Source organism: Choloepus didactylus, chromosome 5 (genome assembly GCF_015220235.1).
Source record: "Choloepus didactylus isolate mChoDid1 chromosome 5, mChoDid1.pri, whole genome shotgun sequence".
In the NCBI taxonomy this organism is placed as follows: Eukaryota; Metazoa; Chordata; class Mammalia; order Pilosa; family Megalonychidae; genus Choloepus; species Choloepus didactylus.
The window spans coordinates 40595994-40623671 of record NC_051311.1 but is presented as its reverse complement, the minus strand read 5'-3'; the positions used below and the strand labels follow the sequence as shown (position 1 = coordinate 40623671).

At 38.6% G+C, this 27678-nt stretch overlaps 1 protein-coding gene across 3 annotated transcripts in view; it reads right to left on the bottom strand.

The window, feature by feature from the left end:
* The window catches only part of EZH2 (enhancer of zeste 2 polycomb repressive complex 2 subunit), a 121798-nt gene that overhangs the window by 72389 nt on the left and 21731 nt on the right, over positions 1–27678 (bottom strand). For all 3 annotated transcript variants that reach the window (XM_037835921.1, XM_037835923.1, XM_037835924.1), the window contains exon 2: positions 1323–2342. The gene's annotated coding sequence lies outside the window, so the exon portion shown is untranslated. The remainder of the gene's footprint in view (positions 1–1322; positions 2343–27678) is intronic.

Genomic DNA, 27678 nt, shown 5'->3' with positions numbered 1-27678 from the left:
CAAATTATAATTTGTTATATGATTATAACTATATAATAACAACACATTTGTCTACGCATTTTATTTTGATCAACTATTTCGACCTCATCTTCATTCAACCCCTAGAGATTTGAGAAATAATCGCTTACTCAATTACAGCACCTGTCGCCATTCTCAGGTGTTAGACAAGTTGGCCAAAACAGCTTATAATTTTTTTTGAGGTTATGATTCTTTACAGAGAGTGAGGGGTCACTAGGCATTCACCAAGTTTTCCAAAATTTCCAAGTTTTCCAAAATTTCGTGTCTCTCGATTCCTTCCGTTTTCAAAAAGTAACCCTGTGGCATAGATATCTTGGAGGTGGGGGGAATGGGGAGGGAATATAGTATTAAGTGGAAACTCAACGGAAAGTGCTCAAAAAGAACAAAACCAATAAAGGGGAGTGTATCGCCACTCTTCCCTCAAACTTAACAAAAAGCCAATCAATAAGGCTAAGGCAGCCCGAAATTTCCTTGTTTTGAAAGGCTGTAGACTGCAGGATTTTTAGGTTGTTTTTGGGGGGAAATGTCACAGTTGAAGCTGCTCAGAGTTCGATTCTCGGGCATACTGTCCCACCGTAACTGCGGTCACACTGCCCCAAGAGTCTGCGTGTTCGGCGGGGGGGTAGGGAGGCGGCGGGGCAGCGCCGCCGGGTGTGCGAGGCGTGGGGGGACCGAATCCTTCCCATTCTGGCTGCCGCGGCCAGAATCTCCTAAACGCCTCTCTCCCGTCTGTTGTCGCAGACCTAAGTGTCACTGTCCCCTTCCCTCACGCCCGAGCTCCTTCCCTGAGACACAAGCTGTCCTTTGTCTGAGTGAAGAGTCGGTGGCGAGGTCCCACCAAGTTGTGTCTGTCCCGTCACACCCGGAGCGCTCCCGCCGCCCCGGCGCGGCCGCTCCACACAAAGGAGACTTCAGGATCGGGGTTGCCACCCAGTACCGGGCACCGGAAAGCCCCCAACCCCAAATCCGGCGCCTCCAGAGGAAACAGAAATGGGGAGAAAAAAACCTCCACACGCCCCCCCCCCCCTCCGAACACCCGCCCCTACTCCCGCCTTGGATCTCCGGGGGGTCCGCTACTGTCCCACTCGTGGGCCGCTCGGGTCAGTCCGGACCTCGTTACCCCCTTGCAAGGGATCGCTCTTCACCCCCCACCGAATACAAAAGCGGTGCCTCCGGGTAAACCCATCTCTGGGCGATACCTAGGGGCAGGCTAAGAAGAGGTGGTGATGTCCTGTTGTCGCCGCCGCCCATAGTTGGACTCCCAGAGCCCAGTCAACTAGCACCGCCGGACAGCTATGCGTTACCTTCGTCCTTCGCCCCAGCCCGCGCTGCTCCCGCGCGCCGCTCCCGCGCGCCACAGCGGCTGCCGGTTCTCCACTGCCTTCAGTGTCCCAGCGGGTGTCGGACGCTACCGGACCGAGCGCCAAACCCGACAGCCCAATCGCCATCGCTTTTATTTGGCCCCCCCACTACAATCAAGCGCCGCCCCGATTGGCGGGATGAGAGGCAGGCTCTCGTCCAATCACAAGGGCAGCCGAGCTCGGAGGCGCCGAGGAGAGACCCACGCACAGAGGCACATTGAGGACTTACACCCGGGCGCGGGCCGGCGCGTGCGCGCACTGGTGTAGGGCTCAGTCTGAGAGACGCTGGTTTTCGGTGTGCAAGTGCCGGAGCCGCCTTCTCTTTGTTCTTTCATCAGACACACGGCGCCTCTCAAGAAGACGGTGGGCAGGCAGGCCACGATGTAGGGAGTTGTATGGAAGCCAGAAGCCCAGCCCGCGAGCTAGGAGCTTGGAAGGGGGGCGGGAGGGAGCGGGAGGGGGGCGGGTACCCGGCCGGAGGCGGGACAACGCGTTCGCTGTTCTTGGCGGGAACCGCCGCCTTGGAGTTCCCGGGGCTGGAGGGGGAGGGGCCGAGGGGTGGGGGCTGAAAGCCAAGTTTGAACCGGTTCAAAACTAGGGGGTGGTAACGGTTTTAACCGCCGCGCTCTTTTCCCAGCGCGCGAAGTAGAGGGCTGGGCCGGTGTACGGAGTGTTGTCCTGGCAAGACAAGGGACGTGGTGCGGAGGGGGGGGGGGGTGGGAGTGGGCCGCGGTAGCCTCTGCCCGAGGCTGCTCATTTGCATGCGAGACGCTGTCTGAGGTGCCCACCCCGCTGATCTCAAACCGAGGACCCGCGCGACACTCCCGCGCCCAGGTGGGTGGGCAGGCGCGTCGCCACCCGAGCAGAAAGCCGTAACGGTTATTTTTCTGAGGCTGCACCTCAGCTGCTTGGCCAAGCTGGACTTCAGCTGGTCGAACTTGCATTGCCCATCGCCTTAGAAACCTGTAAAAGAGCAACACTACACTTACTTTAAAGTTCTCACTCAAAGCACCTTGTTCAGACCCTTCCAATGTTTGTAGGTCCAAGCATGTGTCAACATTAAAAATCGTTTATCAAGAATAAGTGGCATTCACTTGAATCATGCTAACGCTTCTGGAGAGTGCTAGGATGATTGTAACGTTTTTCAATTATTAAAAAATGATCTTCGGGTAAACCTGTCTCAACCCAGAGGAATTAGGAATATTCTGTTTAGGATACAATCAGCCGTTTTGATTTATCTGGCAAAGAGGTTAAAATTATTCTGGATTTGTTTTTAATACGATGCATCTATAGAATAAAATACCGCTCACCCATGTATAAATTCAGATTTGGGAAAAAATAGTGAACCATGAACTGTTGGGTTAAAGGGCCCCCCAAAAAATGTTTACATTTTTAATAACTATGCAGAATCAGTTTGATGATTTAACCCATAAATCATCTTTCCTAAATCACCATCCCTATTCTTCCCTCACATATACTCTGAACCAAGTCACTGTTGGAAAGTGTATGCAGAGGTAAGCTAAATTTTTTTTTTTTAAAGTCATGTGCCCAAATAAAGTCACAACCATTTTATGAATAAATTATAAGATAGCAAAAATAAGTAGATTATGCAACTGAGATGACTATAAGATAATGTAATGAATTCCATCTATCATAACAATCACCAATACATTCACTTTCCATGAAAAATGCTTCCATTTAGACCAGTAATTTACGTCTACAGAAATGTAACTAAGTTGCTTATCAAATTACTGATTTTATCTGTCTTTAAATATTAAATATTAAAACAATGGCTATTTTTAAAATATGGAAATTACATTTGTAGAGATAACCAACAAATTTAAAGTATTATATAAACTGTGAAATGCTATGTAAATTGTTACAACATTTAAAATCAAGGAATGATGTTGAAATCAAGATGTTACAAAAAAGCATCACAAAAAAAGACATTTTAGCTGAATCCTAAAGAAAGTGCAAGATCTAGGTTGATTGGGCAGTGAGTGAGGGACATGGAAATAAACAGCTACTCTGAGTGATTGTGTAGAATATAACTAGAGCTAGGAGTTTCTTGGTGAAAAGTGAAAGTAGATTAAAGAGCTAAATGAAGCTATATTACATATTATATTTATTTTCACAATATAATATCTAAGTATAAATACAATATGAAGGCAGGATTGGAGCAGGAAATAGGGATGCCAATAGATCACAATATTGCCTTAATTCAGTGATGATATTATCCATTTAAGCAGTGATAGTTTAGATCACAGTGATCACTGGAGAAAAGGATAATTTGCAAAACGTTGCAAAAGGACTTGATTGTATATGGAGAGTATTATAAAATCTTCCATCTCTTTCTATATATTGAAAAATACAGGACACTTGGGAGGGAAAAATATTTCATTTTCGCCCCACACACACAAAAAAATTATCTGAAGACTTCCAATGCAGGAAAGCAAGGAAATGTTATTATACAGATCTATTGTACAGGTCATTGGGATCACTTCGATGGGGGAAAAAAAATGTTCAGTATGCACAATACCAAACTTATATAAGTGTGCATGTGTATGTGTGTTTGTGTGTGAAAGCTAGTTACTAAAGGCCTAGATGAAGCAGAAAACCAGGTTAAACTCAAAGATGGATGTGAAGGCTGAGAATTGCAAAGCTTTTCCATTTCTGTGTCTAAAGATGCTAAGATTACAGTTATAACATTACTGTTTGTCTGTTAAAGACAAAGATTCACTATTATAGTTACCTGATGAAACCAAAAAAATGGAGAGACTTAAACTCCATGAAGTCAGGAAGTAGCTCCACCTTATTCACTGTTGTAACCCAAGGTCTATTTAAATGCACAGGCTATATCCTCAGGGTTTCCCTGAGGAAAAAAGAGAAGAAAGGACTCCCAACAAAGATAAACAGAACGTACAACTTCCCAGAACTTCCCTATAGCCACACAAATGGGATTTGACTTCTCACACATTCATTTATTCACTTAACATTCAACAGCTGTTTGTGGAAGGTTTATTAGGGGCCAGGCACTGTTCTATCAGCTAGGAATACAGTGTGAACAAAACAGAAAAACCTCACCTTCAAGGTACTTATATTCTAGTAGAGAGGAACAAGCAATAAACCAAACAAGTAAATTACACAGCATATGAAATAGTGTTAAATAAAATGGAGGAAAATAAAGTATAGAAGGAGGCAGGTGTTGGGTGCAAATGCTGCAATTTTAAAATAGCTTGAATAGGTTGGTCAAAGAAGGCCTCACTGAGAAGGTGACATTTGAGAAAATACTCAAAGGAGATGAGAAAGCAGTTATCTGTGTTCCAGGAAGAGGAAATAGCAAGTGCCTGGGCCTGAAGTGGGAGCATGCAGATATGTTCTAGAACTGGAAGAAGGAGAATGGTAGGAGATGGAATCCAAGAAGGGGGCCCTGTGGCCTAAAGTCTTTTAGGACTTTATCTTTTACTTAAGTGAGGATTTCTAGCAGAGAAGTGACTTGATTGACTGTTTAAACCCAGTCATTCTGATCATTCATTCTGATCATTCTAGCTTCAGTGTTGCACTAGCCTGAAGTGGGGAAGGGGCCAAATCAGGGAAGAATCTATTGTAATAATACAGACAAGAAATGATTGTGGCTAGGACCAAAGAGGCAACAGTGGAGCTGGTGAGAAATAGTCAGATTCTAGATATATTTCAAAGGTATAGCCAATAAGATTTGCTAACAGACTGGATATGGGATGGAAAAAAAAAAAAAAAGTAGGTTGAATACAAGCTGACCATCTGAGTCATTTGGAAGGCTGCAGAGGCAGTAGGGGTTATGGGATGGAGGTTTGGAGATCAGAGCTGTTTTGGACATACTAAGTTTGAAACACCTATTTTCAAGGAGAGGTGGTAAATAGGTGGTAGTTACACAAGTTTGGAATTCAGGAAAGAGGTTCAAATTAGAAATAGTTTGGGAATCCTCAGCATAATTACTATGTATTACAGAGTATAGATAGAAAAGAAATACAAGGGTTGACCCCGAGGAAGTCCAACATGAAGAGATTGTAAAGATGAGGAGAAACTAATGAACATGGGAGTGACCAGTGAAATGGGAGCCAAGTGGGTATGGTGTCCTGAGAGCCAAGGGAAGAAGGTGTTACAAAAAAGAGAGTTATCAATCAAATGTGTAAATTGTTACTAATAGGTCAAATAAAAAGGCCAAGACTTGACCCTTGGATTTAGCAACCTGGAGGTCATTAGTGACCTTAATAAGAACAGTTTCAGTGGATTGGTGAGGATGAAAGCCTAATTGGAGAGGATTCAATAGTGAATTAAAGGAGTAGACTGGAAACAGCAAGTATAGACAACTCTCTCATGAATTTTGGAGAAATAAATGGGGTCAAGAGAAAGATTTTAAAATAGGAGGATAAAACATATCATGTTGGTATGATGATGAAAGATCTCGTGGAGATAGAAAAATTGATGACACAGAAAAGAAAGAGTATTAATGGAGCAACATCCTTGATCATGTTAGAAGGAATGGACTTCAGACCTTGAACAAATGAAAGGAGATGGGTCCTAGTGCCTGAGTGCAGAATTTGGCCTTTGCTAGAAACACAAACAGGAGAGAAGGCAGAGTATATGGACAGAAATGCAGGTAGCTGAGTAGATTTGGTAGAAGTTCATATTTAATTGCAACAGATACCTATCGGTAACTATCTGATTGAGTAAGGGTGGTACCTGAATGAGCATGTAGAGTTTGTTAGGGTCAAAAAAGGTTTAGACCTTGTGACATTGCATTTTTATAAACTCTCCCTTCTTGGTCCTAAAATAATTTCTCAATCCTAACAGAGGTAGAAAACTGATGAGTTCATTTTAGGCATACAGAGTACAGGGTGAGTGTGGAAAATCTATATGAAGGTTATTAGAAGATAAATGAAGAGCCATAGGATATAATTTGGGTAAGAGACTTGAGCTTGTCACCAGAGGAGTATCAATTAAGGGTCTGAAAAAGAGTGAGCTGCTCTGTAAAAAACAAGAGTGGCATTATGCTGCAGAATAGAAAACATACTGGGCGGGAGCCAAGAGATGTGTAGCACATAGAGAAATCTTAATTTAAAAATTATAACACTATTTGGTCATGATTTTAATTAGCTTAATCCTTTCTGGAATCAGGTTGAAACAATCACCCCTAGAAAGCCAAAGGGAGAACTGATGGGCAGCCTCTAAAATAGGTCCCAATCATTCCTGCCTCCTGGTAGATATTAAGACCCTTGTGTAATCTTTCTCTGGTTGTAGAAAGTCCAGAGTCTGGATCCTCTGATAATCAAGAAATAAGTAAACTACATGGATGTAAGGCTCTCTGTAATGTGGACCCAACCTACCTCTTCAGCTTTAACATTTACAACTCCACCACCCTAAATTCCAGTTATATTGTACTACTCACCCAAACACAAATTCAGCTAAATTGATCAAGATATTACCATTTTACATTAAGACTTTTAAAAGAGACATTTGATCAGGTCAAATGAATAGACTAAAATACAGTGAACATTGAGACAATCTAGAAATTACTTGAGAGTTTTGAAGGAATTCAACTATGACACTTAGGAATGATTGGCCAAAATATGGTTACAAACAACCCCTGAGTAGAAAGATTATTATTTTACAAATGTGATACCTGTCCAATCAAGGACTACTGAAGACTTTGGGAAGCTGAGAACTGCTGAATCTTACAAATATCCTGGGTTATAATAAAGGAGATAATAAAATAAAGAAAGAAAAAATAGACTAAAAATATCAGTATATAAGAGAATGTGGTTTCAGCAAGAGGTAGGTGTTGGAAAGGAAGAAGTAAAAATGACTACATGACTGTATACATAGATAATCCAAAATAATCCTTCATCAAAGAATTAGAATTAATAAATGGAATTAGCAAGGTCACAGGATACAAGGCTAATTTACAAAAATCAATTTCTATATATCAGTGATAAAGAGGAAATTACTTTTAAATAATACCATATACCACTTGAAAGATATCAACTACCTAGGAATAACTCTGATGAAAGAAATGCAAGACCCATACACTGAATATTACAAAACAATATCGAAAGAAACTAAAAAGACCTAAATAGAGGAAAATGTTTTTTTATGATTTGGAAGATGCATAGATTCAACTCAATGCCATTCAAAATCCCAGCATAATTTGTGATGCGTGTGTGTGTATGCTGTATGTGTCTAAATTCTCAAGTTAATTCTAAAACATGTGAAATGCAAAGGGCCAGGAAGACCTAAGGCAACCATAAAGAAAAATGAAATTGGGCAACTTCACTATCAGATATCAAGACCTCTTGAAAATCTATGGTAATTGAGAGTGATATTGGTGCAAACATGGAAAAAATAGACCAGTACAAACAAAATAGTCCAGAAACAGACCCACACTTACATGGTTACCCATTTAAGACAATGGTGACCTTGCAGTGCAATGCAGAAAAGATAATCTTTCCCATAATTGGTTCTGGGTCAACTGGTTATACTTAAGAGAAAAAAATCTTAACCTCTACTTCATACCAGATGGATTGTTGATTCAAATATAAATGAAAACATAGAAAACTTCATGTCTTTTAGTAGGCAAAAAGTTCATAGACACAAAAGTGCTCACAATAAAGGGGGGAAATGATAAATTAAGAACTTCTTCCTGCTCAGACAAGATGGCAGGATGAGATGTGATAGGACTCTCTTCCCCAACAGAAGATGTGAACAATCAGCAAGAATGGGCAGAAACATCTTTCTCAAGGTTCCAGAAAATACTTAAAGGATTGTAGTAACAGGGCAAGTGCTAAATCAAGAAAAAGGTGGTAGGATCTTGTGGTGCCCTGGCTGGCCCATACCCCATCTCTCACTTGTTTGGCAGAGAGCTGGCCCACTCTTGCAGTGTGAATCCCTGGTCCCAGATCCAAAGGAAGCAGAGTAACCCCCATGCACATACTAGGAGCATGTGTGTTTGGCCCAATCTGTATAGGGTGGCCTGAGAGACTTGCTATTCCAGAACTTTTCCTGAGTGTAGAAGACAGTTCACCGAGCTCTCCCACAGAATATTGTGGGTGAGGAATCAAGTCACTGACTAAGGCATGGGATTTTTGACTATAGAACATAGCGTGTAGTGCCTGGATCTGGAAGAAACTGTTTCCTAGGGAAGAGGGGACATCTGTATCCATGTAAAGGAGGGAATTCCCAGGGCCAGATGTACAGGCCCAAGACATGATGCATACACAGAAAGTATTGGGGTGGGCCCCTATGCTTTGGCCTTGAGCTATTTTCTAAACTCTTATCCATAAGCCCTAAAGGATAGCACTTGCAAAGGTCAATCTTCAAAGACTGGGAAAGGTGTTTTTTCCCCCTCCGCCCCACCTTTTTTTTTTTGGTTTGTTTGTTTGCTCCTGGCATTTAAGGAAAGTTCTGTCATAGCCTTAGCTAGATACAAGCTTAAGGAACACAGGACTAAATTCCAGTGATAACACATTAAAAACATATTAAAATATCAAAATGTCCAGGTTTCAACAAAGGATTATAAGATATACAAAGAAAGAAACAAGTGAAGGCCCAGGCAAAGGAGAAAATTAAAGTATTAGAAACCATCAGTGAGGAGGACCATACTTGGAATATAACAAAGATCTTTTTAAAATGCTCCTAAATATGTTCAAATTGCTAAAGAAAAACAAGAACAAATAAAATAAAGGAAATCAGGAAGATAATAGATGAACACAAAGAAAATATCATTAGAGAGATGGAAATTGTGAAGAGAAGCCAAGCTGAGCTGCAGACCACAGTAACAGAATTCCCTAGAGGGGTCATCATCAGATTGGAGCTGGCAGTAGGGAGAATCAGTGAACTTGAGTTCAGACAATTGAAATCACTCAGTCTGAAGAGTAAAAGGAAGAAAGAAGAAAAGTGAACAGAGCCTTAGGAAACTGTGGGAAACCATCAAGTGTACCAACATACACACTGTGGTTATGATGGTTAAGTACATGTGTCCACTTGGCTAGGTTATAGTGTCCAGCTGTTTGGTCAAGCAAGCACTGGTCTGATTGTTACTGTGAGGATATCTCATGGATTTAAATCATCAGTCAGTTGATTGCATCTATGGCTGATTACATACACAGTCGACAAAGGAGATTGCCTTCAGCAATGAGAGAAATCTCATCCAATGGGTTGAAGGCCTTAAAAGAAGAACTGATGATTTCAGCAGTTACAAAGAAGAATTTTGATCTCTACCTAAGCCAGCAAGCTTCTTCACGGGAATTCACTGAAGCCTTCATTGGAATTCCCAGTTTGAGGTCTTCCCTAAAGAACTTGGACTTGACAATCCCCATGGTCATGTGAGCCAATTCCTATAATAAATCTCATAATATATATATATAAGTATCTCCTGTTGGTTCTGTTCCCCTGGAGAACCCTGACTAATACAGTAGGAATTCCAGAAGGAGAAGAAAGTGAGAAAAGGGCAGAGAGAATACTCAAAGAAGTAATGGCCGAAAACTTCCGAAATTTAATGAAAGCATGAATATACATATCCAAGATGCTTAATGAACTCCAAATAGGCTAAACCCAAATAGACTCATGCTGCAGCATATTATAATCAAGGACGAATGCCAAAGATAAAGAGAGAATTCTGTGGGTCACAAGACAGAGCAACATGTCAGGTACAAGGGAGCCTGATTACATTTAAGTACTGATTTCTCATTAGAACCCATGGAGGCAAGAAGTCAATGGGTTGAGATTTTTCAAATGCTGAAAACAAAAAAATGCCAACCAAGAATTCTATATCCAGTGAAACTGTCTTTCAAAACTAAAGGAGAAATTAAAACACTACCGGATAAACAATAGCCGAAGGAGTTTTTCACCAGCAGACCAGCCCTATAAGAGATGCTAAAGAGAGTTCTGCAGGTTGAAAGGACAATAGACAATAGATTAAAGACACATGAAGAAATAAATATCTCCAGTATAGATAAGGAGAGAAGTAAATATAAATGCCAGTACTGTTGTACTTTGGTTTGTAACTCCATTCTTTACTTCCTACAGCAGAGTACAGGATCTAAAAGGCAAACACATAAAATGCAATGATTAATCAGTAGTTTTGCACTCATAATATATAAACATGTAATTTGTGACAAGAACAACATATAGGTGAGGAAATAGAGAGATACAGGAATATGGTTTGTGGATACTATTGAAGTTAAGCTGGTATCAAAGCAAACAAGATTGTTACAGATACAGGATGTTAAGTTTAAGTCCCATGACAACTACAAAGAAAATAGAGAATATGCAAGTGCACAGAGACACAAATTAGAGTACAGGTTGCTGGGGTGGAGGGAATGGAATGGAAAGTTAATGCAAAATGAGTGTAGGGTTTTGTTTGGGAGATGGGAAAGCTTAGTAATGGAAGGTGGTGAGGGTACCTCAACATAGTGAATGTGATTAATCCCACTGAATGGTATGATTCGGAGTGGCTAAGATGGGAAAGTTTACATTTTATATGTTTCCACAATTTAAACCTCAGAAAGAAAACTAGAGAGAAAATGAAATTAAAGGCAATACGTGATCCTTGATGGGATCTAATAAGAGAGGAGAGAAGGCTCAAAGAGACTTTATTGACAGCTATGAAAAATTGGAATATAGACTGTATGCTTTATTTATATCAATGTTAAATTTCTTGAACTTAACTGCACTTAAAGTAATTACATAAGTGATTATTCTTGTTCTTAGGAACTGTACATGGCAGTATTAAGTGTTCAAGGAGCATGATGTTTACAACCTACACTCAAGTGTTCAAAAAATGGACTGATAGATAGAGAGATAGGATTGTCAGACTGATGGATAGATAGAATGATACAGCAAACATGACAAAATGTTAAAATTGGTAGATCTAGGTATCTGGGAGAATTAGGGTATATAAGAGTATGGGGTTTATATTATTTTTGTAACTGTCCTATAAGTTTGAAAGTATTTTAAAATTAAAAGTTTAAGAGAAGAAAAGAACTTCTATCCATCAAAAGACACCATTAAGAAACTGAAAAGTCAAAGAATAGAAATCCACGAGACATACATATGACAAAAGACTAGTTATCTAGATTATATAAAGAACTACAAACCAGTTTGAAAAAGAAGACAAATATTAAGAAAATGGCAAAAAATAAAAAATACCACACACACACACCTTGAACTGGCACTCCAAAAAAGTGATATGCAAAAATGGCCAAAAAACATTTTTTTAAAAGGTACTTAATTTCACTAGTTATCAGGGAAATACAAATATGCCATAATGTGATTCTACTACATATCCATCAGGATGTTTAAACAAGAAAATAACAGAAAATACCTAGAATTTGCAAAATTCTTGTACACTGTTAATAGGAGTATAAATTGGTACAACCACTTTGGAAAATTGAGAAGAGATAGTATCTACTAAAAGTTGGACAAAATATCACATACACTACAACCTACCAATTCTACTCTTAAGTATATATCCAGCCTATATATCCATATATAGAGATAGATAGATAGATAGATAATTTACCAAAAGACATTTACAAGAATGTTCTCCTGTTCCAAGTCCAAAGTGGGTGACCACCTCAAATCCTTTTATGTCCTTAGCAGATTTGACCTGCAACATCTTTATACCACCTCTGTCCTCCTGGACCTGTGGACAAAGTTTGTGGCCATTGCATAAACTAAGCTGTTGACATTTGTGGCTTTCATTGGCACAGGACATCGGACTGGATAGACAAGTAAGGCAATTCTTTTATTCTTCTGTAACTCTGGTTTTGTACAAGTTCCATGTATTGATGTATTGCTTTGCAATTCTCAGTGTCGAATGATAGTTTACTAAAACATTTCTACTGTTAAAAGAAGAGAATGTTTTGAGTCAATATTTTGAATGCAAAAAAAAAAAAAAATTTCTAACTGCAGAAATGCATCCCTAACTTGAGGAGAAAATATTTTCCCACTGATGAAATTTATCAAACTGGTGTATAATCTTTTGGGAAGAAAAACAGTAGCAGTGATAAAACTTCAGTTAGGAACCATATGTTTAACACAGCAGCCATTTTACACTAAGGGCAATATATCAAGTGATATATTCACTTTACAGGGTTTCACTTTACAAGTGATTCACTTTACAGTGTTGTCACACATACCCCATCTGATGAATTTTTTGAAAAAAAAAATCACTGAACATTGCACTGGAAATTAACTTTGTAAGCTTACTTTTTGAACAACTTCCATATAAAATTATCCCCAAATAATCTCAAAAGCATTATCAATTACTCAATAGTTTATATCTTAGAACTGTAAAAAAAAAAAAAAGTGTAAGTTAACTAATACTGACATAGAATTCTCAGTAAAAAGACATACATTATTGCCTATAATTTTATTATACAGCACAACTTATATTACTTTACAAGCTAATACCCTTTTAAAATAGACTGGATACTGGCAGAAAATGATGAGGTACTCAATTTCTTCTAAGGTGTTAAATCATTTCTACTTTCATATTGTAATTATCATATGTGTTTTAATAACATTTTAAAGAATCCATTCTAATGCCTATTCCAGATAACTGTTTTTGAGTCCTGAATGGCAGCCCAAGCTAGCATTGCCTTGCAGTATAAATACAGCCAAATCTATTCTATTGGATAGGTAAATGAACAGGGATTTGTGATCTCTCTCTATTTTTTCTATAACCATTTTTTCTTTAACTTTATGTTTGAATGTTAACATTCTTGTTTTTAATTAACTGTCTTTTGTCAGATTATACAAGAAATGAAAATTGCCCATAGCCCATCTCCCAAAGAGATCCACTTTTACCATTTTGGTGAATTTGCTTTCAGTCTTCAAAAGCGACATTTCAATTTAATTTTAAAACATTCTTTCTCATTGCAAAAGGAATACATGCTTGTTCAAGAAATATGTCAAACATTCTTAATAAATATGTTGTGTTTTTCAAGATATGATGTGTGCCAGGTTGAATGTATTATGTCCCCCTAAACGCCACTATCTTTGATGTAATCTTGTGTGGGCAGACCTATCAGTGTTAATTAGATTATAATTCTTTGCACCCCACCCAACTGTGGGTGATGACTCTGATTGGATAATTTCCATGGAAGTGTTGGGCTGCCCATTCAGGGTGGGTCTGAATTAAATTACTGGAGCACTATATAAGCTCAGACAGAAGGAGCAAGCTGCTACAGCCAAGAGGGACACTTTGAAGAAAGCACAGGAGCTGCAGATGAGAGACATTTTGAAGACGGCCATTAAAAGCAGACTCTTGCTCCAGAGAAGCTAAAAGTGCAACAAAGAGTGACATTTTTGAGGAACTGCAGCCTAGAGAGGAACGTCCTGGGAGAAAGCCATTTTGAAACCAGAGCTTTGGAGCAGATGCCAGCCACATGCCTTCTCAGCTAACAGAGGTTTTCTGGACACCATTGGCCATCCTCCAGTGAAGGTATCCTCCAGTGAAGGTATATGATTGTTGATGACTTACCTTGGACACTTTATGACCTTCAGACTGTAACTGTGTAACCAAATAAACCCCCTTTACAAAAGCCAATCCATTTCTGGTATTTTGCATTCCAACAGCATTAGTAAACTAGAACATGATGTTTGTAAAATGCAAGGATCTGAAGAAACAGGACTCATACATGTTGGTAGTGAAAAGTGATGAAGCCTTTTAGTAAAGGCACTTTGGCAATATTTGTGTACTCTTAAGCATGTGAATTCTAAATGAGACTAATGAGGTTCAAATCTTGATTCTATTCCCTATGATCTTTAGCAGGTTACTTAATCTAGAACTCCATTTCCTCATCAGTAAAATAGGAATAATAAGTAATTCCTACATCATAGCGTTGCTGTGAATATTAAAATGAAAATGCATGTGAAAAACATGGCCCTTATTTTAGCTATTATTAAAAAATATTGGCCATCAACACATTATGCATGTCATAAATGCAATCTCTGTACAGTTTCAACATACAGGCAATAACAATGACAAAACAAATTGCCTTTATTCCATAGAAATATTAAGCTCATTCTAGAAAAATACATGAACAAAATAGAGGTAGGCAATGACATGTTTAGCATGCAGAATTTTATCTTTCATGTCAAAGGTAGTAGGCATTTCTCGTTCCTAAGATAGTTCCTTTTCTTCTCAGAACTGTGCTGAGTGTCAGAGCAATGAAAAAGAAGCTGGCCGTTTGTTAATACTTCACACTTTCTTTACACTGCATCATCGTTTTCAATTCTTCTCCCTCCTTCCTCCTGTGAACTTTGTTGTGTGACTTTGCAGATCCTCCTACCTAGCACTGAAGTATATTTCCTAAGGCAATGGATATTAGACTTGGCCATGTGATTCGGTTTACCAAATGGCATGTTAGTGAATGTGATACAAACAAAGGTTTGAAATGCTTGAATTTGGGTTGGCCTTCTTGGCCTTCTTGCACTTCTGCCACTGCTGTGAGAAAAACATATCCCAGCCAGTCTGCCTGTCCAAGAAGAGTGAGTGAAGCAGACCCGGATTCAACCTTCAACTTGGAGCCCAGCCCAATCAAACCCAAACTGGACCAACCAACCTGCAGGCACGTAAATGAAAACAAATCATTGCTATTTAAACCACTGAATTTTGGAGAGGTTTGTGACACAGCAAAAGCTAACTCATAAACTTCCAACCCTATCATCTTTAGTGTACTATAAATAAAATTTTGCGTTTTTTTAATGATCACAAATATACGTAGTATAGCAATGAATTTGGCCCCTAAAAAGAGATTTGATTTTTGTCCTTCCTCCTGGAGTAACCTCTAAATAATTTGGAATTACCCACGATAAGAGTGTCTTTTGCTATTCATGGCGGGCTCCAGACCATACCTAATAGCTTAGCAAGGAGATGACCAGGTGGGGCAGCCACACAGGTAGTGTTAGGGTGGGGCCTAGTCACACCAGAAAGACCAACCATGTGATTAAGCGGTCACATCGTATCAGCCCTACGTTCCAGAAAGGGGAGAGAGGCTGGAGTTTGAGTTCAACCATGATTCCATCAATCACACCGAAGTAACGAAACCCCATTAAAAACTCTCAGGCACAGAAGAGCCAGTGAGCTTCCGTGATTGATAATACATACCTATGTGCCCTGAGGGTGACACATTCTGACTCACGTGGAGAGGCCACAGAAGCTTGTGTTTGAGGCCCTCCCAGCCCTCACCCCATGAGTCTTTTCATTTGGCTTATTTGTATTGTTTTCACTGTAATAAAACTATAATCATAAGTATAGCACTTTCAGTGAGTTCTGTGAGACATTTCAGTGCATTACTGAACCTGAGAAAGTGGTGGGAACCCCCAAATTTGTAGCCAGTTGGTCAGAAGCACTGCAGCCTGGGCCCTGGAACTTGCCCAGGAACTTGTCTGAAGGACTGCTGTTTGCCTATGGAGTCTGGCTTAACTACCAGTACTTACAGTCAGTATCTAATTGAATTCAAGATGCTATTGAGACATTGAATCATTTGTATATATGAAGTAATATGTAAATTTATATAAATAGCATTGAAATACATATGACTAAATTTACTGGAGGAAAATATGCTAACTCTGTGGCTTTTTCCTTACTCAAAATTTTAAAGTGGCCTATATGTCAAAATGGATTTTATCACAATGTAAAAAGGAAAAAAATTTTTAAAAACTTAAACCTTAATTAATGGATTACTCTTTTGTTAGTAGGTAGGCAATATGGTGAAATAGCACACAAATTTATCATGATAGAAATTTTGGAGCAGAAAAGCATGAAAACATAATTAATTTCCACTTTGACTGGAAGTAGAGGTATAGTCTCTTTGTCTATATAACTATTTCTGTTCATTAATTTAAGTACTATTATCCAAAAATAACGTAAAATCCAATATCCTTTATATCAGGAAGAATACTATTTTAAATGCAGAGGATCCCTCATTTCATTCCTTATACTTTCCATACATTTCTTGCATGCATATTTAGAAGATTAACATAATAATGGAATTAGTGTCATCCAATGAAAACATCATTTGGCCACTAGTGGTACATTTTGAAGTGGCAGAATCTATGGATGCTGTTTTTAAGCTGAAAAAGATTATTCCCTGTATCTGTTAGGATACATTTGGCTGCAAGTTGCAGAAACATTTCACTTAAGGATATTTATTGTTTATTTAACAAGAAACTCAGGTTGGTCTGCCAGCTCAGCTGTGTCGTCAAGAACTCAGGCTCCCTGTCTCTCCATTTTGCCCATTGGTTTATCATCCTCAGGCCTGTCAACTCACGGTGGCAAGATGGCTGCCAAGGTTTTAGGTATCACCTGCAACTTGCTAATGAAAGAGAATGCTACCGTCATTAATGGTTTCAAAATACCATGAATCATCCCCTCAGGCTGGGCACATTGTTACCTTGAGTAAAATCAGGGCTCTGTTAGTAAGAAAGGGGAGGAAATGACTCTGGAGCAGCCAAACAGCATCTGCACACTACCATCAGTGAGTCAAACATCTTGTCTTCTCAACCTGAGGGAGCAGGAAAACCGGAAACTCAGAGAGGTGTTTTTACTTTTTTTTTTTTCCTGGTGGGGCAACTTGAATTCCTTTGAGTATCTGAGTAAGGAACGGATCACCACCACCATCCTGCCCCAGGGAAAAATTTCCAAACGGAATTTCAAGAAGTGACCAGAGCCTCTGAAATCCATCTATGAATGACTATGATAAGAAATCCCACTTAAACTCTACTGTTTACAAGTATGGTTATATTGTGGGTCGATTGGTTTCTGATTCTGTATGTACTAGTATTTCTCCTCCTGTCTATAATTAAGCTTACAATCGAGGAACTCGACACTGTCTAAAATGATGTAACAAGAAAAATTAAACAGTCACTATTTTCCTGGTTCATTATGTTGAAAATACAAAGACCAAAAGTTAAAAATTAAGTTCCTGCTTCAAAGCATCATCATTGTCAAGCTTCTAACTAGCAAAATATTACAAACCGGGAACTGCATAGGTCTACCCCCTGCTGACTCAGAATTTATAATCTGAGACATCCTCGTGACAATTTCACTTGGTTCATCAAACGGGAGTGGGGGGAGGCTGTTATTAAGTTATTAAATAATATATAATTATTTTTAGAAGTATAAACTACTTGGAAAATGCAAAATTCTGGGATTAGTTAAGCCCAAATTCCATGTTCTGATAAGTAAAATCTAAGATTTTTAATGATGTCTCAAATCGCATCTGCTACTCAATTAAAACAGAATATGGTATATGCTTTTACTATGAAATAAGGATACTGATTTTCATACATGGCTTGCAGAAACCAGTATCCTTACTTTGTAGTCACAACTGGTAAAAATGTGAGGCAAATGTGTGGTAACAGAATGATGATTAAAAAATCATTGTTAGAGGGAAAAAAGTATATAAAGGGAATAGAACAGCAATTGTGGTGAAAAGGGTTAAATATATATTTTTTTCTTTCTTCTGACTGGATTAGATTAATTTGCTTTTCAAGTTTATTTCTTTATCAGTCTAGTAAAGCAGTATCAAGTGCAACTTTATGTTTTTTTTAAAAAACTCTAAGCTTCTGGTTCAACTCATTTCATTTCCTCTCTAACAACAAATGATCTCCATGGCTCCTTCTCCTTGGTCTCTGCAGGATTCTGTACTTGGTGCTAGTTTTGATGCTGTGAAGACGTGAATCATTCTGTAGGCAGTTATAAAATAGTTCCCATAGAATTGTGGCTGAGGGAAGATGGAGGAATTAACTCAAAGAAGAAAAAAGGTCCCTTGCAGCCTTATTCTCCAGCAAACAGCCATCGACAATATTTCCATGAAAACCATGGAGCTTGAACATCAATATTTCTCCATCCTTGGTTCATAGATCAGCTGGGTCCATCGGCGAGCACAGCCTCAGTTGCATCCCAGGAGGGTTTGGGCTAAGGTCTCAGCCCAGTGGCCATGAGGAAGGAGATCCTATTTCCTCCTGCCTAACACTAGTTATCTAAAGTATATGTTTTTTGGAGGCTGCCTGCAATTGCAACCCTTAATTTGGCCCCTTATCATTTCCTTCTGGCTCAGCCTAGAGCTCAATTCTAGCTCTCCCAAATTGCCCTTGAGCACTAGTGGAATTGAGATAAATCACCTGTCCTTTCAAAAGGCTCCGTAAGGATGGATAAAGATCTGGGTCCCAGGGAAATCAGTAGGAAAACTTTTTCCCTGCGTGCAATCAAAAGAACAGTGACTTCACATCTATTTTCTTTTTTGCTGTTGTTGTTGTTCCATCTATGCTTTCTTTTTCCCTTTTTCTACACAAATTTATAGTAGAAACCTAACATTCTAGTAATCTAAAAGCTATTTTACTCTAGTATTATAGATGTCCTGTATAAGAGAATGTGTAGTTCATTTCATGAAAATTTATTTCCATACATATGAACTAACAATTTCAAAGACTCTATATAAAATTAATAAACCTCAACTCCACTTGATGGCACAACCATGATGAAATCGACAAATTGAAATCACTGTGTCTGCCCAAATATATTCACATTTTAAAACTACATGGCTTTCCTATCCAAATAAATGTTTGCACTGTGGGGAGCAGTCTTGGTACAGGGGTGGGATGTTCTGGGTTAAGACAACAGCAGAGGATCTAGAGCTGGGTCCATGGTAATAACCTGACTGGAAAGACCCAAGTGGGACATTCCAGTGGAATCAAAGAAGGCTCAGGAAGGGGAGGCCACTGCATCAAAAGGAGAAAGAACCAGCTATTATTGAGTGCCTAAGATGTATAAGCCTTTACTACTACTGTCTCTCTCTCCCTCTCTCTCTCTCTCTCTCTCTCTCTCTGTATATATATATATATATATATATATATATACATATATTTATCAATTAATTTAATCATCATGTTTAGTTTATGAGGAAGATAGGTATCCTCGTTGGGGGAACTTAGTCTTATAGGAGCTCCTTGCTCAGCAGTTTCTGGCCTAAAAGCCACTAGAAGTTAGAGATCCTATTCATCTTCCTTACCATTTATACCCATCATTTTGCACTATGCCTCATATGTAGAAGGTACTTAATAAATACTTACTGAAGAAATAGCCCTCGCCCTGACTATATACCCGGTCAGACCCATCCCTTAGAGCAGACCTTGCTGGATTTGATTTACTAAGACCTTAACTAGTTAAGGGCGTTCTCTATTCCTTTGAGGCAGGGGATCATCCAGGAAGCTTCCAGTTTCCTGATATAAATCAGGACCACATGCTCCGGCTACATCTGAATTTCAGTGTAATCACACCAGTTAAAAGGTTCTGGGGTCAGGTTCCCAATTTGGCAGTCCAGGACCTACAGCTGATAATCCGATCCTCTTCATCAGTTTTCTCCAAGCAAGGCAAGCTTATGAAATCTAGTATCTTTCCTCCATCTCACTTACTGCTCTACCTCCCCCTTCCCTGCTCCAGGTGTCTTAACAATAATACTGTGTCCTGTGTACACAAGTGTAGGAGCCCCTGGCCTGAGCAAAACAGGCCTGCAGAACTTGTCGCAGAACAGTCTGCATGATCTGGGCAGCTAATGCTTTAACCTATCATCTTTGTAAACCAGTAGAGAAAAAAATGGTAAATTAATCTTAAAATGTAACTTTAAAACAGGAAGTAGACAGGAGGTGAGAAACCCTTGGTCTCAAAAAGGAGCAAGATGTAAATGTTAAGTCAGACCATCAAATGTTAATCTAGTTTACCTGCTTCCTGACTCCCTAAAATGTTATCACGCTTGTGGTTATCTTCAAAGCCCCATCCTATGATCCACCTCTCCTTCCTGCACCAAACCCCCTCCCCCATATCATAAGACCCTGTTCCAGTACATATGCTCTCCCACCCTTAGGAATGTCTTTGTCTTAAACCCTTATAACTGGCTTTCTAGCAGAGAGGTCAATGCATCTAGCAGAGATCCAGGCCCCGGGAGATGGCTGTTTGTAGACACAGGCTAGACTCCAGCTATAGGACTCAGCCTAGTCCCAGGTCAGGGAGTCTCTGTGGACTAGAGCAACGTGTGCTCCAGTCATATCAGTGTGGACTGATGACATGTCCAAGGTACTTCCTCCAAGCTTCCATGCTGTAGAAGATCCTGGAACATTTGCATCACCCAGTAATAACTGATACTAGGTTTCCTTCCAGCTTAATGGGTTAGAGTCCCGGGGTGGAATTTAATATGATCTAAAATAAAATAAAGATGATTTCAGGTTAAACATGGCACTTTGAACATGTGTTTATTTCTACTTCATTCCAAAATCTCATTAAAATAATAGTAAAGAAATAAAAGGACAAAGAAAACGTGAGAGGCAATGGCCAAGGAGTATTAACAAATATAAAGAAAAAGGAAAACAAAAAGGAAAGCAGATAGAGAAGCAGAGCAAAGGAATCAGAATGGTAGGGCAACAAGTCTCAAGATGATTTACCCCAGCATTGTTTTGAAAGACTCAGGAATTCACCTTGGAAGTTAGGGTTCAGGAGTAGGGCTGAAACAGGAAGACTCACTGAGAATGTGTATAAAGGGCAGTGCAACCCCAACTTGCTCCTCATTCCACACATTCTTTAATTCATGGTAATTTTTAAGTAGTGTTTAAGTATCTATAAAAACTGTAATGTGACATAAAAATATCCATGATTTCTATTGGTGACAAAGTCACAGGCACTGCTAATATATCCTAATTTGTTGACCACATACATCTTCAAAGTTGGTAAAAATTAATATGTCATTTTCCCCCCAAGTTCACAGATCTCCTGAATTCTATCTATGGACCCCAACTTTAAGAATTTCCATTTTTCTGTGGGAATAAAGTACTATTCCTCCTTACCCTGTCAGGAAATAAGAAATTTATTATCTAATGAAATTTAACCAGGAGCTCCATCTTGGGAAAAACAAGCACAGTAAAAGATGAGAGTAAAGTGCCATAAAGAAAAAGAAGGGAATAAAGTGAAACTATGTGACTGCAGGGTGAGATTCCTAGACCTGTTCTCCCACTTGGCTACCAGAATAATGACAGCCAGACTTAAGACATCCAGATAAGAGACCAGAGGATTCTTTTCTGAGATTTGAAGATTTCCCACAAAATGATTGCATCAAAGCAATCCAGGCTTTTTCTATCATGCAACTCATGATTCTTCCAGCCTCTACCCATTACCCAATTCAAAAGCTGTTTCCACATTTTTAGGTATGTGTCATAGCAGCACCCCACTTTCTAGTACCAAAAACTACTTTGGCTTCCTGGATACTAAAAACAAATAGAACGCAATAGATTGGCTTAACAATGGAATTTACTGGCTCACAATATTGAGGCTAGGAGAAGTCCAAAATTGAGACATCAGCAAGGCAATGCTTTCTCCCAGAAGACTGTGGCATTCTGAGGCTGAGTGCCGGTGATCCATGGGTCTTGGCTTTTCCATCACATGGCAATGCACAGCGGCCTCTTCTCCTTTCTCTTCCAGGTTCGACTGATTTCCAGCTTCTAGCTGTTTCCTATGGCTTTTTTTTCTGTGTCCAATTTCCTTTGCTTGTAAGGACTTCAGCCATATTAGATTAAGGCCTGCCTTCATTCAGTTAGGGCACACTCAACAACTTCAAAGGTCCTACTTACAAATGAATCCACACCCACAGGACCAGGGATTGAGACCTGAACATGCTTTTTAAGGGAGGAAATGATTCAATTCCCAACACTTGCTCTACCTTGAAGTTCACCATTTGACAAGCCCTGTCCTCACTCATAGAGCTTCCAATCAGTTTTTAGGCCACCCTCTTAAATATGAATGGTCACAGTGGAAGCTGGTTGACAGTGAAGCTTTCTTCCTTCATGACATTATCTTCAAAATTCTGGATATAATTCTATACTCAATCAAACTATCAATCAATTGTAAGCTAGAATAAAAACATTTTGGAAAAGCAAGACTCAAAAAGTCAATCTCCCAGGTCCTTTTACTGCTAAAGGAATGTGCTCTACCCAAATACAAATCAAGAAAAATGGGGTCCAGAAAACAGGGGAATCCAACACAAGAGAGAAGTGAAAGTATTCTCAGGATGATAGGTGATAGAATTCATAGTACTACAGTCCTTTGGTAGGCCTAAAGAACAATCAGTCCAAAGTGGAGAAAGATGGAGGGTTTCAGGAGAGATGTTTCCAAGAAAAAAAATTTAATTGACCTCCTGATGGGTTTTACAATATTGAAAAGTGTTTTACAGTTTTTTCAGAGCCTGGAAAGTAATTCATGATAGATAAGCTATTATTATACAAAGAGAAAAACAAAGCAATAATTAACTTCAAGGGAAATAAAAAGCTATACTGGAAAATTATACAAGAAAGGAAATTAAATCATAGTAAACTACTTGGCTGAATTGTGTGCAATATTTATAATCAGCAACTGTGTTAGGGTAATGGAGGCAGAGAATTGGAGAGGAATATAAATCTTCATTTTTCATAGTAAAAAATAAAACATTAAACGTTTAAAATTGATAAATCAAGACCCAATTGTAAAAGCACACTATTTGGAAAAATGAAAGTAACTACCAGAAAATGCAGCTAAAATAGTTGAAAGTGGTTGTCTCTGAAGTGAACTACTTGGGTGGAGAGAGGTGGAACAAAAGGGTGCTCTTTTTCAAATATAAGTATCATAGTAATATTTGATTTTTTAAACTACTAATCATCTATATGTTGACTAATAAACATATTTAAAACTTTAAGTGAAATAAAAAATGAGAAATTTTCATTATAATAGTACATTTAAAAATAAGATACAGACTTCCAATTGACCATGATGGCAGAATGAGATACTCCAGGGCTCTGTTTTCCCAAAGAATCTTTGAACAACTAGGAAAAACGGCAAAGCTATCTTTCTCAGGGCTCCAGAAGACAATTAAAGGGTTGCAGTAACTGGGTGAGTGCCAAATTCACTGGATTCTTAATATAATACCAAAAACATGTGCAACAAAAGAAAATATAAATAAATTGAGCTTCATGAAAACTAAAAATTTTTGTACATCAAAGGAGAATATCAAGAAACTGAAAAGACAACCCTACATAATGGGAGAAAATAGTTGCAAATAATATATCTGGATAAGGGTTTAATATCCAGAATATATAAAGAACTACTACAAAAACAAAATGACATAGAACCCAATTTAAAAATAGGCAAAGGACATGAATAGTCATTCTCCAAAGAAGATGTACAAATAGCCAATAAGTGCATGAAAAACACTCAACATAATTAGTCATTAGGGAAATGCAAATCAAAACCAAAATGAGATACCACTTCACACCCACTAGAGTGGCTATTAAAAAATAACAATAACAGAAAATAAGTGTTAGTGAGGATGCAGAGAAATAAGAACCCTCATACATTGTTGGTGAGAATGTAAATTGGTGTGGAAAAGAGTTCGGTAGTTCCTCAAAAAGTTAAATATAGAATTACCATATAACCTAGAATCCCACTTCTAGATACATACCGAAAAGAATTGAAAGCAGGGATTTGAACAGATATTTGCATGCTGATGTTCATAACAGCATTATTCACAGTAGGCAAAAGATGGAAGCAACAGAAGAATGGATAAACAAAATGTGGTATATCCATACAAAGGAATATTATTCAGCTATCATACGGAATGCTACAACACAGATGAACCTTGAAGACATAATGTTGAATGAAAAAACCCAGACAAAAAAGGACAAATACTGTAGGATTTCGCTTATATGAAATTATAATTTCCAAATTTATAGAGTCAGAAATTAGAATATAGGTTACCAGGGACAGGTATAGGACAGGGAATGAGAAGTTATTGCTTATTGGTACAGAGTTGCTGTTTGGGGTTACATAAAAGTTATGGTAATAGATGGTAGTGATGATAGGGCAACACTATGAGTGGAATTAACACTATTGAATTGTATATTTGAAAAATGGTTAAAAGGGGAAATGTTATGTAGTATATAGGTTGCCACAATAAAAATATATATATATAGAGAGAGAATAGTATAACACAAAGAGTGGACCCTAATGTAAACTATGGTGTATAATTAATAATATTGGTTCATTAGTTGTAATGAAAGTACAAATGTTAATAAGTACTAATTACTAACTAGCATAATTAATAATTAGTAAATACTAATATTAGTAATAATAATTACTAATAATTGATTGGTAATATATTAATAATTACTAATAATTCATAATTGGTTAATAATATCAATCATTACTAATATTAATTACTAATTACTTGATAATTACTAATTTGTAAGAACTAATGTAAAATGTAAATAAAAAGGAAAACTGTGGGGAAGTATATGAGAATGCTATACTATCTGCATGATTTTTCCAAAAACCTACAACTAATTTAAAAAAAAGACATAAGATTATGGTCCCAATTTCTTTAAAATATTTATTGAAATGTTACATTAATATATACTCTATAAAAAAGACTGGAAGTGTAGAAAAGACTGCTAGTTGCCTACCTCTATATCCGTCCTCCAGTTTTTCCTTAGTAACAGATCCCTTGGGTTTTAGCTGGGTGCTTTTATGTTCATAATAAAGACCATACTTCCCACCTTCCTTTCACACCAAGGTCTGGTCCATGAGATGTAAGCAGAAGTACCATATGGCAGCTGCCAGGAAACCTCCTTAAAAGACTGTTTGCATGCACACTCTTCCCCCTTTTCCCTTCCTCCATTTCTCCCTTCTGCCAGCTGGAATGTGTATGTGGGGGCTGGGATTCCAGTTACCATTTAGTACCATGGGATGCCGCCCCACCCTAGGGAGAGTGAAGCAGTGCTGAAAGAAGCCTAGATCCCTAATGCCTTTATGACTGTACTAGCCTTACACAGCCAATCTCCTGGTTTACCATGTTAGAAATAAATTCCCTTCTTATTTAAAACACTGTCTTTTGGATTTTCCGTCACAGGCAGTCCAACCTAATTCTAACTAAAACTAAAAGAAAATATACTACTGGGAACAAACTTCATCTCAGTAATAGGTTTATGGATTTTAAATTCTCACTTTTTATTTTCTTTATTTCCAATAAACATGTATTATTTACATACTCAGAACAAAGGTGTTTTTTAAGTGGCTTAGAAATAAAGTGGTCTAAAAATGTATGGAAAATGTAGTAGTTCTTGTAAATTTGAGCCTGTGGATTAAAATTGATATCTTCTACATACATGTAAATTTAATTTGATTTGAAGATTTTTCATTAAACCCCATGAGGACAGTAATAACTAGAAGGTAAGATCTCAGGGCTAGGAATCACTGCTGCTTTTATCTCCACATAGGTCAGAAGGGATTCCCAATTGATTTCTCTATCTCCATTTTCTCCCTCTCTATTATTCACTCTTTACATTGCCTTAGAACTTTAAAAAAAGAAAAAAACAGCCCATGTTTTATACTTTACAGGTTTTCCAGTGCTCTAGCAAAAAACAAAGCAAAACAAAATAAAAAATCAGAGTGGCTCTATCTGAAATTACTCCCAGCCTCCCAGCCACACCTTCTTTCCTAGCCACACTAAGGATGTGGACTAATAGGATGTGAATGCCTATTATGCACTTGGTATCAATTAATTTTAATTCTCATATCACATTTTACAGGTAGGAAAAATGAGGCCTAGAGAGGTTAACTAACTTGCCCAAAGTCACACAGAGAAAAAGTAGTAGAATGCACACTGTACCTAGGTCTGCTTCACTCTAGAGCTCATGTTGCCCCTTCTTGACTTTGTGCTGCATTCTTCCAAACTCTCTCTGCTGCCTTCCCCCCATCCAGTCCCTCTGAAAACTCCTACTTATCTAACAAGATGTAGCTCAAATATCAGCAACTCTGTCAAACCCTCCTTGACTTCTCCAAGTTAATAGAAACTCCCTCCTCTGTGCCAGAAGACATAGATCAGATTCTGTTATAGCACTTATCATACCACACTGTGGTGACAAGTTAGGTGACCTTCTTCTCCTATTAGAGTGAGAGCTCCTTAAGGGAAAGAATAATATATTATTCGTCTCTGTGTCCCCAGACATTAGCACATAGAGGGAGCTCAATAAATATGTGTTAAATTACTTGGTATTTTGTGAATGTTGGATTATATGATCTCTAGTTTTCCTTCTAGCTTTAAAGAATATGTTATTCTATTACTTGTATACAAAGTAAATCTTTAAAAATATTTGTAATTTATATTCATATACAGTATCAAAATAATAATATTAAATTCAGTCAAATAATAAACCAATAGTTCAGATGCAAATATTTGGTGTTTCCACAGTAAAACATCAAACTAGATGCCAAGCCATATAAGAACTGTAATTTTTGTAGACAGGACATGGGGTAAGAGTGAATTACCTCTGCCTAAGAACTTGGAAATAAGGGGAAACAGTTGCCCTTGAGAGGCAGACTGAAAAAATCAGCTGGAGAAGGGTCAATGCAACCCACTTGCCCAAGCCACCAGAGTGAGTTCAGACACTCTGAACTTTGGATGCACATATCCAGGTGTTTGATGAATACACCTGTGAGTTCCACAGGTGCTGGGAGCTGCACCTGCCCAACATGCTGGTCTTTAAATCTGATAGTCCTCTTATGTTTCCTGTTCCACTTGGTGACACTACCACCCACTCTGGAATTTGGGACTCATCTTTGAATTTTCTTTCACCCCCAACTTCTAATCTGTCACCAAATTTGGTCCATTTAACTACCTAATTATTTCTCAGATCCCAGAGAGGAAACTGTGACACTGTTCAGGAGACTGAGAGAGTAGTCCATGTGAGAGAGAGATGATGAGGGCCTTGTATTCAGAGGGTCCTAACTAGCAGACACTGAAAGATAAACTGTTTAAGGAGACCTCTATTACATTGTATCTTGTGAGAATAGGTGCTTGCAAGAGTTATAGATAGCTTGGTATAAAAGTAACTTTGGAAACGGGGCTCTAAAGGGATAGAACCCCATCATCGTGACAACTCCTCAGACTCAGAGGGACCACCAAGGTCCATCAGTAGTGGGTCAACAAGGGAAAGGACATCAGAGAGCTGCACTAGGAAACATCCGGGAACTCACCTGCCTACTCCAAGGGATCTGCCATTGCTGACATCTTACTTGCTAGGTAATATCTACATATTTTGTTGCATTAAAGGTGAGCATCTGGCAGAGGCATGTGGCCTAATCATCGTTTTCAAACACACTGAATCAGGTCAAGCTTGAACTAATGGAGTTGTATTAGGGATGGAGACAAGAGACAAATTCTAGAAGGACTCCAGAGGT